Source organism: Podarcis erhardii, assembly GCF_964252035.2.
Source record: "Podarcis erhardii genome assembly, chromosome: 11".
Taxonomy (NCBI): Eukaryota; Metazoa; Chordata; class Lepidosauria; order Squamata; family Lacertidae; genus Podarcis; species Podarcis erhardii.
The window spans coordinates 18,705,988-18,713,102 of NC_138501.1; the positions used below are offsets into that span (position 1 = coordinate 18,705,988).

General features: G+C 53.8%; 1 protein-coding gene across 1 annotated transcript in view; it reads right to left on the bottom strand.

The window, feature by feature from the left end:
- LVRN (laeverin) overlaps positions 1–7,115 on the bottom strand; it is a 41,270-nt gene that overhangs the window by 32,984 nt on the left and 1,171 nt on the right. The window lies entirely within an intron of this gene.

Consider the following 7,115-nt stretch of genomic DNA (forward strand, 5'->3'; position numbering starts at 1 on the left):
CGTACGCCTCCCGTTTCACCTTCCTCCTAGAAGCCAAAGGGGTCACCGATGAAGAAGACGCCAAGAAGAGGGCAATATTCTTCAGCGTCTGCGGAGAGGAGACATTTGAAATCGCCCGGGCTCTCCTTGCGCCTGAAGACGTCGCTACTGTTCCATACAAAACAATAATGGAACAGCTGAAGGGGCACTTTTCGCCACAGCCCTCAGTGGTGGCTCGTCGAAATGCCTTCTACGCAAAGCGGCAAGCCCCTGGGGAAACCATAACTGGGTTTGTGACCTCTCTCCGCCAAGCTGCCCGGTTCTGCAACTTCTCAGAGCTGGAGAACATGCTTCGTGACCGCCTCGTCGGTGGCCTGAAGGATGAGAAGCTGCAACGACGCCTCTACGCTAAGAAGAACCTAACGTTCCAGGTCGCTCTGGAGGAGGCCCTGGCAACGGAAGCTGCTGAGAGGTCGACGCAAGAGGCACGGCTGAGCCAGCCGTCCCAACCGAGGGTCCACCACGAAGACCTCACCAACGACTCGGGATCCGACAGGGAGGAGGTGCACCGAGTACAGCAGCGCACTCAAGCAGCCCACATACCACAGCTGCCTCGACGAGAAGGAGGGAACTGCGCAAGCTGTGGAGAAAGTCACGAGAGGAGGACCTGCCGTTTCCGCAACGCAGAGTGCAGGCAGTGCAGAAAATTGGGACACATCGCCCGGGTGTGTCGGGCTCGGCCCACCCGAAGCCAGGCATCAGATGACCAATCCAAGAGCCCCAGGTCCCGGGGCCCAACGCACCAAGGCAACTCGACGGAGCTCACAGACTTCCAGGTATACCAGTTGCCCCACCCCAACGTAGAGAAAATTTATGTAGAGGTACAGATAGAGGGGGCCCCATGCCGCATGGAGCTTGACACGGGTTCAACTCTATCCATAATCTCGGCAAGGACCTTAAGGAAACTGTGTCCTACTGGGGGTCCCAAACTCAGGCCGGCCCCATTCACCCTCCGGGACTTCCAGAAACGTAAGGTCCCCACAATGGGGGTGGGGACCTTCAGGGTGCAATACCGAGGGCGGACGCGGCAACTGGACTTGCTTGTGGTCAAGGGCCCCTACATTAGCTTACTGGGGTTGGCATGGTTTGGACCACTGGGACTAGCCATCACCGGGGTGAACCACATGAGCTTACAAGTGGACGTGGACGCCATATGCAAGGAGTTTCCGGGGGTTTTCGATGGGAAATTGGGACAGTATACGGGCCCCCCCATTGCTCTACAGCTTGACCCCGCAGTACGACCAGTCAGGCTCAAGGCCCGCCGGGTCCCATTCGCCCTGAAACCCCGTATAGACGAGGAATTGGACCGACTCATGGAGCAAGGAGTGCTGGAGCCGGTGCCTAATGCCCCCTGGGAAACCCCAATCGTCACACCCGTCAAGCCTAATGGTTCGGTCCGCATCTGCGCAGACTACAAATGTACCATAAACAAGGCCCTCATGGCCCATGCATACCCAGTGCCAGTGGTCAGCCATGTCCTTGCCACCCTGGCTGGGTCGAAAATTTTTGGCAAGCTGGACTTGGCCCAAGCATATCAACAGCTGCCAGTAGATGAGGCCACAGCAGAGGCACAGACGATTGTGACGCACAGAGGAGCGTTCAGGGTAAAGCGGCTGCAATTCGGGGTCAGCGTGGCACCAGGCATATTCCAGAATCTAATGGACTCTCTCCTTAAAGGGATTCCTGGTGTCACCCCCTTCTTTGATGATGTGTTGATTGCCGGGCCCACACCAGAGGAGTTTGAGGACCGCCTCCGCACTGTTCTGCACCGTTTCCAGATGGCGGGTCTCAAGGTGAAGCGGGAAAAATGTCTACTAGGAGTGCCTCAAGTGGACTTTCTGGGATTTATGGTGGATGCAGAAGGGGTTCACCCGACTGGGGACAAGGTACGGGCCACTTGTGATGCCCCAGCGCCCAAGAACAAGACTGAACTTCAGGCCTTCTTGGGATTATTGAACTTTTACCATTCCTTCCTTCCCCACAAGGCGGCGGTAGCGGAGCCCCTACACAGACTCCTGGACAAGCGGGCCCCTTGGGTGTGGGGCCAGCGCCAGGAGGCCGCATTCCAGGCAGTCAAGGACTTGCTTGTCTCAAACTCGGTCTTGGCACACTTCGACGAGAGGCTGCCGGTGGTGCTAGCATGCGACGCCTCGCCCTATGGCATCGGCGCTGTCCTGGGACACCAACTCCCGGATGGAAGAGAGGTACCGGTAGCATACTTTTCCCAGACACTCAACGAAACCGAGCGGAACTACTCGCAAATCGACAAGGAGGGTCTGGCAATCGTGAAGGGAGTAAAAAAATTCCATGATTTCTTGTACGGGCGGCCCTTCACCGTGGTGACTGACCACAAGCCGTTGCTTGGCTTGTTTGCCCCCGAAAAGCAGACCCCCCAAGTGCTGTCTCCTCGCGTCCTCAGGTGGTCAATTTTCCTTGCCAGCTACCAGTATGCACTGATTCACCGCCCTGGAAAGGCGATGGGCCATGCAGACGCCCTCAGCAGGCTACCACTACCGGAAACAGGCCCCGACCCAGCACCTGCACAAGAGGTTATGAGCCTGGAGCTGCTTCCTGACCGCCCCATTCAGGCACAAGAAGTTGCACACCATTCCAAGAAAGATAGGGTCATCTCCCGGGACCTGGACTGGGTGTGGAGGGGATGGCCCAGCCGCAGCCCCGGGCCAGAATTCGCCGGCTACACAACCCGCAAACATGAACTGTCAGCCCACAAGGGGTGCCTGTTATGGGGAAGCAGGGTCGTTGTTCCCCAGCCCCTCCGCAAAAGGGTCCTCACAGCCCTACACGAGACACACCCAGGGGTAGTAAGAATGAAGGCCCTTGCCAGGAGTTATGTGTGGTGGCCGGGGATCGACGGAGAGATAGAGGCCTGGGTCAAACACTGCCAGGCCTGCCAGGAATCCCGCCCAGATCCCCCAAGGGCCCCAGTCCAGTCCTGGGAGTCCGCCCGAGCACCATGGTCACGCCTGCATGTGGACTTCGCTGGCCCCTTTCAGGGGAAAACATTCTTCATAGTGGTGGACTCCTACATCAAATGGCTGGAAGTCGCACTGGTACCGTCCACTTCTACGTCCGCAGCCATCCGGGTACTACGCAGGCTGTTTGCAACCCACGGGCTCCCTGACACTCTCGTCTCAGACAACGGGACTGCATTTACATCAGGAGAATTTCAAACCTTCACAGTGCAGAACGCCATCCGCCACATCCGTTCGGCGCCATTCCACCCTGCCACCAATGGCCAAGCAGAACGCATGGTGCGGACCACCAAGGACACCCTTCGCCGCATGACGCAAGGGGATTGGGAGTACCGCCTTGCCACATTCCTTCTAGCACAGCACAGCACCCCCAGCTCAACGACTGGCCGGAGCCCCGCTGAACTACTAATGGGTCGGCGCCTTGCAATCAGATTGGACCGCCTTCACCCCGATAGAGCTCAGGATGAGGTAGTGGTGGGGGAAGGCAGGAACCCCCGGACCTTCGAGGCCCAGGACCCAGTGTACGCAAAGAATTTTGGGGCAGGCCCTGCATGGGTACCTGCCACAGTCACCAGGGTCACGGGCCCCGTGTCGTACGAGGTGCTAACAGATGGGGGGCAATGCTGGCGCCGCCACTGCGACCAGATACGGCGACGATTCCCGGGAGAAAACCAGGAGGAGGAGGACAGGTCAGAGGAGTCCCAAGGGAACAGTGGGGCAGTGAGGCCCATAGAGCAGCAGGGGCAAGCAGGAGAGGCAGAATCAGTAAATACAGAGAGGACCCGCGAGGCCGAAAGGACACCGGAACCAGAACCACGACTGAGCGAGCCGGTTGCGCCAGACCAAACAGCCCCATCCTTGGAACACGAGCCAGAACCTGAACCCCGGACCAGGGAACACCCCAGGCCGCAACGCACACGTAGGCCACCGGCGTACCTTGAGGACTATGAATGCGACCTTCCGGGCAGGACTGGAACTTAGAGGGGAGGGGTGTTATGTACTGAGTTGAATAGGATCCAAACTGCAGCAGTCTGATTGGTCCTAGAACAATAGGCTCCAAAAGGCAGCAGTCTGATTGGTCCTAGAACAATAGGATTCAGAATGCAGCAGTCTGATTGGTCCTAGAACAATGCAGCAGTATGATTGGTTAGCAGGAACCACCCAATCATGCTCCAGATAGAAGTGAATCCACAACCTGATTGGCCTACAGTAGAATCCTGGAATTAGCCAATCATGTGCAGCCCATTGTGTAAATAATGTATATAAAGCAGATACTTTGAGGGGACATTCATTCATTCCTCCTCACCACTATGAGCTGAATAAAGAGCATGAAATCACTTTGCGACTCTGAGTATATTTCACACATGCAACCCCAACCTTAGTGGTATGCAAGAGCAGTTATACAACCTGATCCCTGGAGCTGTGTGCAGTTTTTAAAATAAGTTACAAGCACACCCAACAGCTTAAGAAGTGAAAGCTATTGGGTTAGCCATTGTCAGGAAGGAGTATTCGGCTTTACTAGAAGGAATATATACATTGGGACAGACTTATTTATGCTGCAGGACAATGCAGGATGCCAAGCCAAGGGGGTGGAAGATTTAGAAGATCCATAATTAAGAAGATCCATTTTGGGGCGCCCAATTTTGGCCTTGCTTATATTTCCATAGATCACGAAAGTCCACCCCTCGCTTACAAGAAGTGTGAATTGAATCTGCTTTCCTGACAAGACTAGACCATTCTTCCCAAAAATCATTGTACAGAGTTTGCTTTACAGAGCCTGGGCTATGAAGGACAGAACAGCTGTGAGGAAGAGGAGAACAGGCAGCCTGTTAGAGCATCATTGAGGGGAATCACATCCTTCAGGCAACAGTACAACACAACACAACACTGAAAAGGAACTCGAGTTAATTCAGGGAACTGAAGTGTCGGCATATTGTATGGAAATGCAATCAGGATTCTGAAGTTACCATATGGGAAGTTGTTTAAAGTTACGTGTTTTTTCAAGTTTCAAACTCTCATCCTAGATCACTACACTTGCTTGCACAATTGTGTCAGATATGCACATGTCCATGAAGGGTAGTACAGTGTTACCTCGGATTACAAACACCTCGGGTTACAAACACTTCAGGTAACAGATTCCGCTAACCCAGGAGTAGTACCTTGGATTAAGAACTTTACCTCAGGATGAGAACAGAAATCGCACAGCGGCAGCACAGCAGGCCCCGTTAGCTAAAGTGGTTAAGAACTTTGCTTCAGGATGAGAATAGAAATCTAAAGTGGTACCTCAGGTTAAGAGCGGTTTCAGGTTAAGAATGGACCTCCGGAACGAATTATGTTTGTAACCAGAGGTACCACTGTATACAAATTTAATTTAATAATAATAATAATAATAATAATAATAATAATTCCCCCCTGTCTCCAATACTGCAGTTGTCCAGTAGGGCGGCTGTCCATTGGGGCTGGTGGAAGGCAGGGTGGTCCAAAAGTAGGAGGAATTCAGTGATAGGCAGTAAGAGCCATGGATAGGCAGACCCAACTCATGTTGGTCCCCTCCTCTTCCCTGCAACAAGCCCAATAAGAACAATTCGGAGACTGAGGAGAAGCAAGAGGAAGAAAGCAATAAGCAGTACAACCCCCTCTCTGGCGGCAAGCAAGAAGGCAGGATGGTGGGGCCTGGGGCTGAGGCCAGACTGAGGTTGCTGGAGCAGCGCCCCATTTGCTCAAATAGAATCACAGAACTTTAGAGTTGGGAGGCACCACAAGGGTCATCTAGTCCAACCCCCTGCAATGCAGGAATCTCAGCTCAAGCATCCATGACAACATGGCTGTCCAACCTCTGCTTAAAAATATGCAGGGTCTACTGCAAAAGGTGTCGACATGTCACGCACATTGGATCAAGAATCATCGCTGTGTCTGGACGCAAGACTACTTGGAGATCCCACCCTCCTTGGAAGACAGAAGGAATAGCGTTGGGACAAATAACCAAATATCAACAGGCACCACCATTGTTCCAAATTGAGTCAGAAGGCCCGTGCTAAGCCCGTGGGCCTCGGGCTCAGGGAAAGTGTTTAACACTTCCTCCCATGCAACTCTCCCCCGTTATTTCCATCGGAGGGATAAGGCATACCCTCCAACATTTCTCTGATGAAAATAGGTATGTCCCATTCCATAATAACAATCATAATAATATTAATACCCCACCTATCTGACTGGGTTGTCCCAGCCACTCTGGGTGGCTTTCAACATCTATAAAAACATAATAAAAGTTAAACATTTTAAAACTTCCGCATACAGAGCTGCCTTCAGGTGTCTTCCAAAGGCTGTATAGTTCCCTATCTCCTTGGTTGGGGGGGGGGGTTCACATAACTGCATACCTTCCAGTGAAAACAGGGACGTCCTACCATGCCCTCCAACATTGCCCCGATGGAAATAGGGACATCCTAAGGAAAAGCGAGGGACGCCGGTGGTGCTGTGGGTTAAACCACAGAGCCTAGGGCTTGCCGATCAGAAGGTGGGCAGTTCGAATCCCTGCGATGGGGTGAGCTCCTGTTGCTTGGTCCCTGCTCCTGCCAACCTAGCAGTTTGAAAGTACGTCAAAGTGCAAGTAGATAAATAGGTACCACTCTGGCGGGAAGGTAAACTGCGTTTCCGTGTGCTGCTCTGGTTTGCCAGAACCGGCTTAGTCATGCTTGCCACATGACCCGGAAGCTGTACGCAGTGGCGTAGCGTGGGTTGTCAGCAAGGCAAGTAATTTGTGCCCCCTAACACATGGATTTGTGCCCTGTAACTCGTGGATTTGCGCCCCCTAACCCTAACCCCCAGATGTTGCGCCCGGTGTGCCCGGGCCCCCCTGCACCCCCCACGCTACCCACTGGCTGTACGCCAGCTCCCTCGGCCAATAAAGCGAGATGAGCGCCGCAACCCCAGAGTCGGCCGCGACTGGACCTAATGGTCAGGGGTCCCTTTACCTGTACCTTTAAGGAAAAGCGGGACGTTCCAGGATCAAACCCCAAACCTGGACAGCTTCTGCACTTTCGGCACTTGGGGGGTTCTGGGAATGCAAGCCCGGGAGCGCATACCTAC